Here is a 13,193-nt window from a genome sequence, read left to right on the forward strand (position 1 = left end):
ATACCTGTGTTTAAGGAAATTAATTGAAATCAGCCCAGTTGTAAGATATTTTGAGTCCGTTTTTAAACCATCTTTATATATTATCGTGTATAAAACAGTTTATTTTATAAATGAGGATTTCCTCACTTGTTTGTGTTAGGAAAAAAATTTTTAAATTGTAGAAAATTTAAATAAACTAACAAAGACTGTTAATACACCTGATTCTCAAAACCCAGCCTCTGTATTAATTATAAGTTACAGGCATCAAATTGGATTTGTAGTAGTTTTGTGTGGTTGATTTACTAAATCAGCTCAGTACAAGAAGAATTCACATGTTATACCAACAGACTCAATTGGCAGAAGTTATCAATTTTTAAAATAGAATGAATACAAGGAGTAGGAGCAAGGTGGGAAAAACAAAGTTTTGAGGGAAAAGAATGTAGCTTCAACAGTCTTGCTGTCTTCTTCATCTTGTATTGTTGCTGTCTCTTTCTAATAATTGAATGGACTCTGAAGCCAAAATTTGTCACAGAACATGAGAAGATCTAGATTTTTAGCAAAAATTTACCGTAATCCTTCTGTGGCTCATGGGACATATATATGACAAAATATGAGTACCCACTCATATTTTCTACCTGTGGGGTTTAATAGGAAGCTGTTATCCCACTTTCATTGTGTACTGCCATCTGGTGGGGCCCCATCCAACCATCGCCAGGACAACCACCTCAGGACAAGTAAAAAACTATTGGTACTTACTGTAGTCAAAACAGCTTGGTACTGGTACAATGACAAACACATAACCAAATGGAACAGAATTGAAAACCCACAAGTAAATCCATCCACCTTTGGATAACTTTTTTTTTAGTTTTCACTGTGAATTGAGTGAAAGTTTACAGGGTAGATAATCAGTTTTACATTCAACAAGTCATATACTTTATTTCATAACACAGTTTACCCTCATTTCCTGTATCAAAAATTGTTTGTGTTTAGTTAGGTTCTGATTATCAAGCCATTGAGGCTAGGTCAGATGAGTGCTATCTACAAGTTTGGGTGTTCTTGTGCATCTCCCCTCACTTCAGATCCGCCGGATGCTTCACTCTCAGCTCTAGCCCTCTATGGCTATGTCCTTGTCCATGGGCTCAGGTGTCCCACATTTTGGACCAAACAGCCTGTCCTCTTTCTCTCATCTCTAAGTCAACAGGAGTCTATGGAACGTGGTGGAACTCAGCCCATTTCTTCATTGCTGCCTTTCCCCCTCGTCTACTCACTAGTAGACCAATGTAGTTGCCAGCAAGCTTACATGCCTGTTCATGTGTTCCCTTTGAGTTTCAGTCTTAGAGAGGGTTTGTTCTAAAGGGACTTGATTGCTTGCCTTGATGGCTTCTTGTCAAACAGCTTGCTTATTCTTGTAGTAGCCAGTCATGCTGACATTTTTGTTTTGTTTTCCTGATTATCTTTCTTTGAAGATGTATCTTCTGTCACCCTAGCTGTTCCAGGCTGGTCTGCTTGTTCTTTCTAGTGGGAATGTCCCACCTCAGAAGGTTCTGGATGGGACTCAGGATTCTATCTAAGGTCTTATACACTGCAAAGGCTCCGCAAGAGACCTGTTGCACTGGGCAAGTTGTAGATCCCGTTTTAGGTATTCCACGGATAACTCTTCTTTGACAAAGGACTGAAACTCATTAAATTGGGAAGAGATAATCTCTGTAACAAACGGTACTGATGAAACTGGATAGCCATATGCAAAAAAAATAAAACCCATATTTCACACCATATACAAAAACAAACTCAAAGTGAATCAAAGACTTAAATGTAAAACCTAAAATTATAAAGGCCATCAATGACAAAGTAGAGACAGACTTAGGTACCCTAATACATGGCATAAATATATTATCAAAATAACCCAAACCATAGCAAAGCAAACTAGATTACTGAAACCTAAACCTTAGATACTTAATGTGCATCAAAGGATTTCACTAAAAGAGTAAAAAGGGAACTGGGAAAACAAATTTGACAATGGCATATTTGACAAGGTACTAATCTCTATAGAAAACTCTGACACCTCAAGACCAATATAATCCAATTTGAAAATTGGCAGAGACTATGAATAGACACTTCATTATAGAACCATTCGTCATAGAACACATTCAGGTAGCCAGCAATACAAGAAGTGTTTGTGATTATTAGCCATTAAAAAGATGCGATGATTAGCAAAAAATAAAAATTCTGATGATGGTATGGAGAGACTGGAACCTTCAAGATTAGGACACAAAAGAAGTTAGAAGGAGCCAAATCAAGACTGTAAGGTGGGTGCCTAATGATTTCCTATTGTTGGGTGCCATCAAGATGACTGACTCATAGTGACCCTATGCACAACAAAAGGAGAAACACTGCCACACTCACTCATTACGCTTGAGCCCATTGTTACCACTGTCCCAGTCCATCTCATTGGAGGGCTTCCTCTTTTTCACTGACCCTCCACTTTAGCAAGCGTGATGTCCTCCAGAGACTGGGCCGTTCTAATACAATGTCGGAAGTATGAGAGATGAAGTCTTGCCGCCCTGATTTCTAATGAGCATTCTGGTACTTGTAACAGAAATATTTTTTCTGACAATCCAGGGTACTTTAATACTAATCTCCAATAACGTAATTCAAATGCATCAACTCTACAGTCTTCTTTATTCATTGTACAACTTTCACATGCATATTACTGAAACAATGGGTTGGGTCAGATGCACCATAGTACTCAAATTGGCATCTTTGCTCTTGAATATTTTAAAGAGGTCTTGTGTAGCATATTTACCTAATGCAATATATCGTTTAATTTCTTGACTGCTGCGTTCATGAGTGTTGATAGTGGATCCAAACAAAATGAAGTCTTTGACATCTTCAATCTTTTCTCCATTTATCATGATGTTATTTATTGGATCAGAGGTGAGAATTTCCATTTTATTTACATTGAGATACAACCCATACTGAAAGCTGTGGTATTGGATCTTCATCAGTAAGTATTTTAAGTCCTTTTTGCTTTCACCAAGCAAGTTTGTATAAGCTACATATTGCTGGTTGTTTATGAGTCTTCCTCCAATCCTGATGCCACATCCTTCTTCATATAATTCAGCTTCTCAGATTATTTGAGTTGTATGGTGAAGGATTGAATAAGTATGGTAAATGAATACAACCTTGGTGCACACATTTCCTGATTTTAAACCATTCATTGTCCCATTGTTCTGTTTTAATGGCTGCCTCATATTCTATGTACAGATTTCTCCTGAGAACAATTAAGTATCTGGAGTACCCTTTTTTCACAAGTTATCCATAGCTTGTCATGACCCACAGAGTCAAAAGTCGTTGCATACACAACCCTGGTGTGGTGCAGTAGGATAAGTACTGAACTACTCGGTCGGTTTGAACAACAGGTTGGCAGTTTAAACTCACCAGCTGCTCCTCAGAAACCCTATACAGGCACATAACAAAAAAATTTGTTGCTGGTTTTCTCTGCTTTCAGCCAAGACCCATTTGACATCAGTGATGATACCTCTTGTTCCATATCCTCATCTGAATGTGGCTTGAACCTCTGGCAGTTCCCTCTCAATGCAATATTGCAGCTGTTTTTGAATTATCTTCAGCAAAATTTTACTTGCATGAGATATTAATGATACTGTCTGATGACTTCTGCATTCTGTTGGGTCCCCTATCTTTGGGATGGGTACAAATATGGATCGCTTCCAATCAGTTGGCCAAGTAGCTATCTTCCAAATTTGGCACAGATGAATGAATGCCTTCAGTGCTGCATCAGTTTATTGAAAGATTTCCATTTGTATTCCAACCATTCCTGGGGCCTTATTCTTTGTCAATGCCTTCAGTGCACCTTGGACTTCTGCCTTCAGTACTATTGGCTCTTGATCATCTGCTATCTCTTGAAATAGTAAAACATAGACCATTTCTTTTTGGTACAGTGACTGTATATCTTTCATCTTCTTTTGATGCTTTTTGCATCATTCAATATTTTGCCTATAGAATCCTTCAAGATTGTAAGTCAATGCTTGAATATTTTCTTCAGTTCTTTCATCTTGAGAAATGCTGAGTGTGCTCTTCTTTTTTGTGTTTTTAACTCCAGGTCTTTGCAACTGTGATGCATATGGGTTGCTATGAGTATAGCCAAAAAAAAAGGTCTATGTTGGTGACACAGGAAAGCCCACATGACACTGTAGGATAAGCACTGACTGCTAATTATTAGGTCAGCTGTTTAAACCCACCAGCTGCTCCTCAGGACAAAGATGAGGTTTCCTGCTTACCCAGAGATTTACAGCCTCGGAAACCCTATACGGAGTCATGGGTTGGAACCGACTCTACAGCACCTAACATGTTGGTGCCATATGGCCTCTGATGATGAAATTTATTTTGTTCTAATTTTCTTCCAGTCTTAAACTGTCAAGTCATGTTAGTGGTGATGGCAGAAGTATTTACCACTAATTTGCCAGGTGTGATGCTGTAGGATAAACACTGAACTGCTAACAAAAAGGTCAGTGGTTCAAACCCACCAGCTGCTCCTTGGAAACCCTATACTATGAGTCACTATGAGTCAGAACCAACTCAAGGGTACCCAACATGCTAAGTACTTAACCTTGGATGATCCCATTTAGCTTTCAGAACAAATTTAGGATCATAAATACTATTGACACTAACTTCATAGCTCACATTCTTAATGACTGTTACACCGCCTGTCATGAAATAGTATCCTAAGGAGTCATTTGGGTCCACAAAACAGGGATTTGGGAGGGGGGCGTAGTAACAGTATAAACTCCCTTGTTGTTGTTAAGTGCCATCGAGTCGGTTCCGACCCATAGCGACCCTGTTGTGTAGGGTTTCCAAGGAGCAGCTGGTGAGCTTGAACTGCCGGCCTTGCAGTTCAAACGGCTTTGCAGTCTGGCGCAATAACCCACAGCGCCACACCAGTACATAAACTCCCTAGTGCTACTTAAACAGCATACTTCTTTTAAAAATTCAACCTTAGGTTGCAAAGCTTTTCAGAAGGAGTCTGGAGTAGCAGAGGTGGGTAAGTTCATTGCTTTTTATGCTCCTGGGGCCCCTGGAACAAGTGGGGGCCTCACCCTACCTCCCACTTCTGAAATCCCACCATGAGCCTACACAGCAGTCCTTCCTTTCCTCTACCCGACCTCTGACACCTGAGCCCCCTGCCACTGTTGTTCCCCCTCACCTCCAGCTGACCCCTGACCCCTCGCCATAGCCGCAGCACTGCTGGACAAAATGACCTTACCCTTAAGATAGAAGTAATGGCGACTGCAAGCTGAGATCCTGACACTGGAGGTTAAAGGCAAGACTGGGACTCACGAGGGAAAGGAAAGCCCCACACTCTTGTTAAGCGCAGACAAGTCGGTTCCAACTCAGCGAACCTGAATAGAGTTAACAAGGGACCGCACACTAACCTTGGCCTGGGAAAGGAAAGACTTCAGGTGAGAAGCCGGAAGGCATTGTCTAGGATTTCAGCTTCGTCTATACCTCAGGAGTGCCACCAAAGCCCCTTTGGACTGAGGCCTATACACCCATCTTTGTGGTTGTTAACGGCCGTCCAGGCGGTTTCGACTCATAGCCACCCTGTAAAGAGTTTTCGAGGAGCGGTTGGTGTGTTTGAACCATCGACCTTGCGGGACAAACAGGCCTGTGACATTTCAGTGCCTGAAGTTTCAGAAATTTTCGTGTACTTTAAAACTTTGTGTCAGAATTCAGATTGATGACTTTATGTTGTTATTTTTCTTGACTTTTTGATTCTCTGTGATTTCAGGTAGATTGTGTGGCTCAAATTGCAGAGATTGTAATCCATCTCATGACCTACATTTCTAAAGTAAAATACAAATATCATACATTTTCCTCTCATCAACCACTTGACTCATCTCTTTTATGATTTTTATTTTCTTTTGGAAGCTTCTTGCAGTTTCTTTTGGAAGGGTAACAGGTACTGCTGAGTAAACTTGGGTTAGGGTCTACATTGAAAATCAAAAAGACATGAACGCTTCCACAGCACATCTTGGAAATAATACTCAAGGAGGCACCCCAATGTTGACATGCTAGCTTACAGACCAAAGTTGTGAAGCAATGAAAATTCCATTAATGGAAACAAAGTATCTAAGTAAACTAGACTTGTTACTGGAAGTGATCTGGACAAACAAATGTTTGGATTCACAGCTGCTAAAAAGAATCTTAGGGGATTTAATAAACTGATTATGCTGTTGTTCTTAAGTGCCATCGAGTCAGTTCCGACCCAGAGCTCCTTATACAGATGAGAAGATAGAAACCCAGAATGATTAAGTGATTAGCTGAGTGCACACAGGTAATCTAGTACTTACACTAGTGCCCCTTCAAATATTCCTATGAACATAAATAAATCAAAGAAAGGTAAGGAATGAAAAGATAAAATCATAAATTTTACTGCAAGGCCAAAAAAAAAAAAATGTTTTAATGACTTGTGATTTCAACTACCTAACCTTATGGCAAACTGCATAAGCATAAATAATCGAAAGTTAACTGTTACCTTATTCTAGATCCCTTGGTTAATCTCACCTAAAATATAAAAATTTAGTCTTTAAATCATTTTTCATTGTTTCGTTTAATACTAGCAACATACATTTGAGTCTTGCCACCACTGCCTTGAGGTTGTGTTCTCTACTTACTTCATATTGAACCATATTGTTGTTAAGCGCTGTTGAGTCAATTCTGACTCATAGCTACCCTGTACAGGGTTTCCGAGGAGCATCTGGTGAGTTTAAACTGCCAGCCTTGCAAGTCAAGTGCTTTCTCTATGGTGCCACACCAGGACTCGTATTCTTCCTTAAAGTACCACATATTCATGCAAAGAGTCTTTGTTTAGGTTTTAAAACCATATTCCAGTGGTTATCAAATCTGAGCATACATCACCTAGAAGATTTTTTAAAAAGCTTTGTTAAAATACAAATTGTTAGGCACTATGCTCAGAGTTCCTGATTGAATAGATCTGGGATAGCACCCAAACATTTGCATTTCTACAAGCTAGTGGGTTAAGAGCTACTCTCTGAGTGTCACAGAGAACTGCCTAGCCTATGAGTGACCATCTCAAGTTTACCTCTTCTAATCTGTAATTTTTCTTGTTGATTCTTAACATGTCAGTAAACAAATACACTATGCTAGGACTTAGAAAACCTCAGCCTGGCTGTGCTGTTGAACCTCCATTTCTTCATCTTTGAAATGAGGATGCTGAACTTGATCTCCAAGGGCTCAATTATTTCTGATATTTTGTCATTTTGTTTCTTCCTATTTTGTCTTGAATATTCAGTAGCAGGACCTGTAATGACCTATGTTTAAATTATCACTACATATTTGAATTAATGACCATATTTATATGCTTCTGAACTGGTTTACTTTTTCATAAAATCTTTAAACTATGTAAAAAAAGATCTTTTTCCACCCTACTCAAGTTGGACTCAAAATTACTACAACAGATTCTCCAATCTCCATTTCATTTATTCTTTCATTTCTTTGTTTGTTTAATGACTTTATTGAATGCCACACTCAATACTAAATAAAGTGAAGACACGCCTTGTTCTCTAAGAGGAGATAAATGACTACAATATCATGTAACAAGTGTTAAGGTAAGGAGATGCAGTAGCGAGAAAGCATCCATTAGCTTAGGGAACCCTGTGCAAGGAACTAGCGAGCTTAAACTTAAGGACTTATCCAGGAGAAGAAAGAAGAGTCTTTCAGGCAGGAGAAACCAAATAGGTCAACTCATTTGTAAGTGCAGAGAATACTGCATTACTGGATTTTGAAGAGTAAATGAAGACTAGAATAGGAGACAATACCTTGATCGTAAAGGGTCTCATAGAACTTGACTGATTTAGAGATTTTATCCCAAGGGATGTAGGAAGCCATTAAAAATTTCAAATAGAAAAAAAAAATTCAATTCTAAACAATTAGGTTTAGAACTCTTTATTCAAGTTATGAAAGCACATATAACAAGTTATCAAGTTACTTAAGAATTAAAACAATTTGATTTAAGCAAGAAGGGATTTAAAAAACAAAACAAAAACAAAAACCTCTGTGGTAACAAATAGAGAAAGTCAGTTGGATAGTTTCTGGGGTCCTCCTGGCCTGGTAGGGTTTCTGTTTCAATTCTCTAGAGGGCTGCTGTAGTACAACCAAAGAGCAAAGGAAGTTTCTCCCTATTGCCTAACATGATGGTGGGAAGACTTGTATACTGAAAGTCAGTTTGATTTCAGTTACTCCTTTTGAGTTTTGTATTGATTAGGAAAGCCACACAATATCTTTTTGTTTTATTATAATTATATTAAGTATTTAAATTTTAATCTAGGTTTTATATATGGGGCCTTTTAAAAAGCCAATCTAAATATCCTATTGTTCTTTTAAATGAAATACTTTTTTAAAAAAATAAAGCTCTTAAACATTAAGATATATTTTTGAAGTCACATATCTAGATGTTTAATAAGACAAAGGAATGGTTGGAAACAAAATCATCTTTAATATTGAACTTATTTAATTTTTAAGTACTTTCTCATAGATATCATAAGGATTTCTTGTCATTTAAATCATAGAAATGATTAATGTGTTAAGAAGAAAAAAGCAAATTGTTAATGGAGTGGACATATTTTTGGATAAAAATGGTATATTTTCACAATTCAGCTTACTATTATATCTTTTCAGAGGAAAATTGAGATATGTCAATAAATGGATGTAATGCTGAAAAGGATCCATCATCAATGCCAAGACTTTGAAAGACAGCTATTTGGCCAATCCACCAGAAGAGATCACAGTCAAAGAAAGGTGAGCCAACAGAATGGGGAAATTATCATTAATATCACAGGCTAGTAAACAGAATCCAAAAACAGTTGTAGCAGTGCATCAACATGAAACTGCCAGAAATTCAAACTGTATGCAGAAGAGAATTTAGGATGAGGGATATGGATCTTGGCTGAAGCAGAAAACACCAGAAAGCTGTTTACCTATGTTTTATTCACTTTGAAAACGTATCAAACTGTGTGGCTCATCACAAACTATGGATAGCATTATACAGAAATGAGAATTCCAGAACATTAATTATGCTCAAGTGGAAACTGCACATACACCAAGAGGCAGTCGTTTCAACAGAATAAGGGGCTATACTGTTTGGTTTAAGACCTGGAGAGGTATGTGTTGGCATTGTATCCTTTCATTATACATTATCAATCTGTATGCTGGGTATATAATCCAAGAAGCTGGACTAGGTAAAGAAGAACATAGCATCAGGATTGGAGGAAGGCTCCCTGACAACCTGCAATACACAGATAATACAACCTTGTGTGCTAAATGTGAACTGGACTTGAAGTAATTACTGATGAAGATAAAAAGACTATAGTTTTTTGTATGGATTAAATTCAATATAAAGAAAACAAATATCCTCGCAAGTTGACCAATAAATAACATCATTATAAACAGAGGAAATATTGAAGGTGTCAGTAATTTCATTTTACTTTGATGCACAAGAATGTTCACAGAAGCAACAGTAAAAAAATCAAGCAACATATTATTGCATTAGGTGAATCTGCTGCACAAAACTTTTATAAAGTATTAAAAAGCAAAGGTATCCTTTTGAAGATTAGGGTGAGCCTGACCCAGACCATCATATTTTCATTTGCCTCATATGCTGAACAATAAATAGGGAAGGTCAAAGAATTGGTGCCCTTGAATTTTGGCGTTGGCAAATAACATTGAATATAGTGGTGGTGTAGGTTAATGTGCTGGGCTGCAAAGTCAGTTTGAACCGTAAGGATGGCAGTTCAATCTCACCAGTTGCTCTTTGGAAACCCTATACAGGGTCACTATGGATCAGAATCAACTCAATGGCACTTAGCAACAACAACAACAGCCAGAAAAATAAGGCTTTCTGGTGGTGCTGTGGACTAAGCGTTTAGCTGCTTACAGCAAGGTTAACAGTTCAAACCCGCCAGCTACTTTACCAGAGAAAGATGAGGTTATCTACTCCCCAAAAGATTTATATCTCAGACACTGTAAGGAGCAAGTTGTCTGGCCTATAGGGTCACTTAGAAAACTAATCTGTTTGGAAAGAAGTGCAGTCAGAACACTTCTTAGAAGTGAAGATGGCAAGACTTCATCTCATGTACTTTGGACATGTTAGCAGTCCCTGGAGAAGGACATCATGCTTCGTAAAGTAGAGGGTCAGTGAAAAAAAGAGGAAGACCCTCAATGAGCTGGATTGACACAGTAGCTACAACAGTGGGCCCAAACGTAGGGTGGATTCTGATGGCGTAGGTCTGGGCAGTGAGTGTTTCTTTCTGTTGTAGATAGGGTCACTGTGATTCAGAACCGTCTCAAATACAACTAACAGTGACCATCACCTTCAATTCCAACTCTTCAGGTTTTAACACATCATCTTTTTTTTTAATAAAAAGTGGGTTTTCTCCTGTGTTTATTCTGGGGAGGAGGAATCCTCCTCGTCATCGTCATTGTCTTCATCGTTAAATGAACAGGGCGTCTCTCCTAGGGACTCAGAGCAGTGGGAAGCGGCACTGCTGGACTGGTGACTGGGGCAAGGAACTGCCCAGACGCTAAGGCCACTTCAGCATCTAAGCATAACCCTTGGTTTACACTTGATTGGGATAAGGTGGCGCCACTGGTCAGGTCGAAATTTGAAACAGATTGGGTAGAGTTCAAAAGTAGTCCCTGATTTAACCAAGAAGATCCTGTCGAGATAGCTGTGATGTAACCTTCCAGAGCCTTTGGCACCAGTAATTTAGCAAGTTTCAGGTCCTCCAGGGAGCATGTGCCGGACTCCAGACCAAACGATATCCCCATCCACTTCAGTACTTATATGTCATCGTGGATCTCAAAGGTGTTGTCAAAATTAAAAAAGATGTTCAAACTTGTCACTGGAGATGCTGCAGTCTGTGATGGTTTTCCTGCTTGTATTGATGATTATAAATGGCAGCTGAATGGTGGAGTTCAGAGCTGGAGGGACCTGGTTATGTTGTTCGTTTTGCCGATTCCTTTGCACCAAGTTTTTGAAAGCTATTTGCTGTAGGAGAAGTTCTTGTAGCTGAGTCCGCTTCTGCTTTATCCTTTCTATTCTTCTCTGCTTCTCTATCTCCAGATTTTGACATTCCTGAGCAGAATTTGTAGGCAGGCCAATCCACTTGATTTCTTTTCTTTCCCTTTGAAATTATGTTCATTACCATTAGCACATTTAAAGCATCATAAACCCTCCACCTAATATTCTTCTGATCATAAGCCTGAGAATCTGTTGCCAAATGGTTATTTGAATTGGTGAACTCTGATACCAACTCATCAGCTACTTCATTATATGATGTTCCTTTCCCTGAACTTTCTCATACACTTTTATAGAGAAATGTCTCAAGCGTTTCCCAAGGGTAGAGAGTCATGGGAAATAAGATGCATGTTTCACTTGAGATCGAATCTTAAGGAATCTTGAATATCTAGCTAACAATTTTGAATTTTGCTCTAAGCAGCTAGAACTTTGAGCAGGACAGTAACACAATTAGAAATGTATGCGTTGCTGCTAAATGCTGTTCAGTTGGTTCCGACTCATAGCAACCCTGTGTAAGGTTTCTGAGGAGCAGCTGTGAGTTTAAACTTCAGACCTATGGTTAGCAATCAAGTGCTTATCCTACAGCGCCACACCAGAACTCCAGAACTGTATTAATTTACTATTAGAATATTAATTTGAGACCATACTTTAAAGGAATTGAAATGAGTAGAAACAGTGGTGGAGAAGTCAATTATAAAAAACTCATTATGCTTAAATTCCTTTCATGTTATGCCTAAATGCCTTAGTATTTCATGTTGATTGTGTTCATTCAACATAGTAGAAGTTTCTTTAGGAGAATTTGACATTCTTGAGGTACAAAAATATATTATTTCTAAACTTAAAGTCAAAGTAAAACTTTAAAGCATATGCTTTTTTTCACTTTCTAGTTGTGGCGCTGTAGGAAAACCACCAGACTAACCTCAATGTTCACAAGGTTCAGACCTGCCAGTGGCTCCTCAGAAGCCTATCAAAGGGTTGCTATGAGTCAGAACCAACTCAACAATGCTTACCAACCACAGCAGTTCTATTAACTGTAAAACATGTTAGTGACTTTGGGAGGATGACAACAACAGTAATTAACAACAATGTTGAGTTTATGGTAATCATAGACGAAAGATGCTTTAATTTTATATAAAAGATTTTCATAACAAATATTCTTATGTTTTGCCTCATGTATATAGTTTGTTATCTAGCTTTATGTTAAGATTTTCTGGTTTCTGTTTATATATTGCTGTCCGTGTACTTCCTCCTACATTCCACATGGCCCCAGTATTTCCAGATTACCTGTATTCTCTTTTTCCCAACTACCAACTAGATCTCTCTTTTTGTAAATTAACTGATATTATATTAATTTTAAAAGAAAAGAAATCAGATCGAAGTCATTTATGTCAACATGAATGATTTGAATGCATCATGTCATAAAAGGGGGAAAAAATCTGCAATCTGAATGCGGCATTTGCAGTTTAGAAGGAATTTGTTACCCTAAATTAATCTCTAATTGGTTGAGTTGTAGGCAATTTAGGGATATAATTTTGCTGTTTATAAAAAAATTGCTTACTCATGTATATGAAATTATAAGTGAAGATGATTCTTCTAAAGAAGTAAGCGTAAGGTATTGTTGTAGGACTTCTCCCTAGATTAAAGATTCTTTCTCTGCTAAGTAAAATGAACAAAGCAAGGAGTTTATCTGCAAAACTGAGAATACCTTACAAGGAAAGACTTGTCCAACACAGAGGGGCAAGACTGCACATGTCTACCTGAGCTCACAAATCTGGGAGTTTAATAGGTTTTAACAAGCTACTATGTTGTTGTTGTTGTTAAGTGCCATGAAGTCATATCCAATTCATAGCCTGTTTAGGGTTTCTGAGGTCCAACTGATGGGCTTCAACTGCTGGCCTTGTGGATCTCAGTCCAGTCCTGATCCACAGTGCCACAGCAGAAGTCCAATAAGCTAATATATATTCATATAAATTTTGAGGCAAATATGGGGTTTTCCTGGAATTGAGTCAGAGAGGAGTGGCTCATGATATCTAGGTGCATGCACAGCTTCTCTGCAACATGGACACTGCTGAAAGGACACCTGAATGCTGGTCATTACTTA

The 13,193-nt window shown here is 38.2% G+C and overlaps 1 pseudogene; it reads right to left on the reverse strand.

Moving 5' to 3' along the window:
* Positions 1-10,456: 10,456 nt before the first annotated feature.
* LOC102829713 lies at positions 10,457-11,422 on the reverse strand (annotated as a pseudogene).
* Between the last annotated feature and the right edge of the window lie 1,771 nt (positions 11,423-13,193).

This window comes from Chrysochloris asiatica, unplaced genomic scaffold (genome assembly GCF_000296735.1).
Source record: "Chrysochloris asiatica unplaced genomic scaffold, ChrAsi1.0 scaffold00059, whole genome shotgun sequence".
NCBI classification, from domain to species: Eukaryota; Metazoa; Chordata; class Mammalia; order Afrosoricida; family Chrysochloridae; genus Chrysochloris; species Chrysochloris asiatica.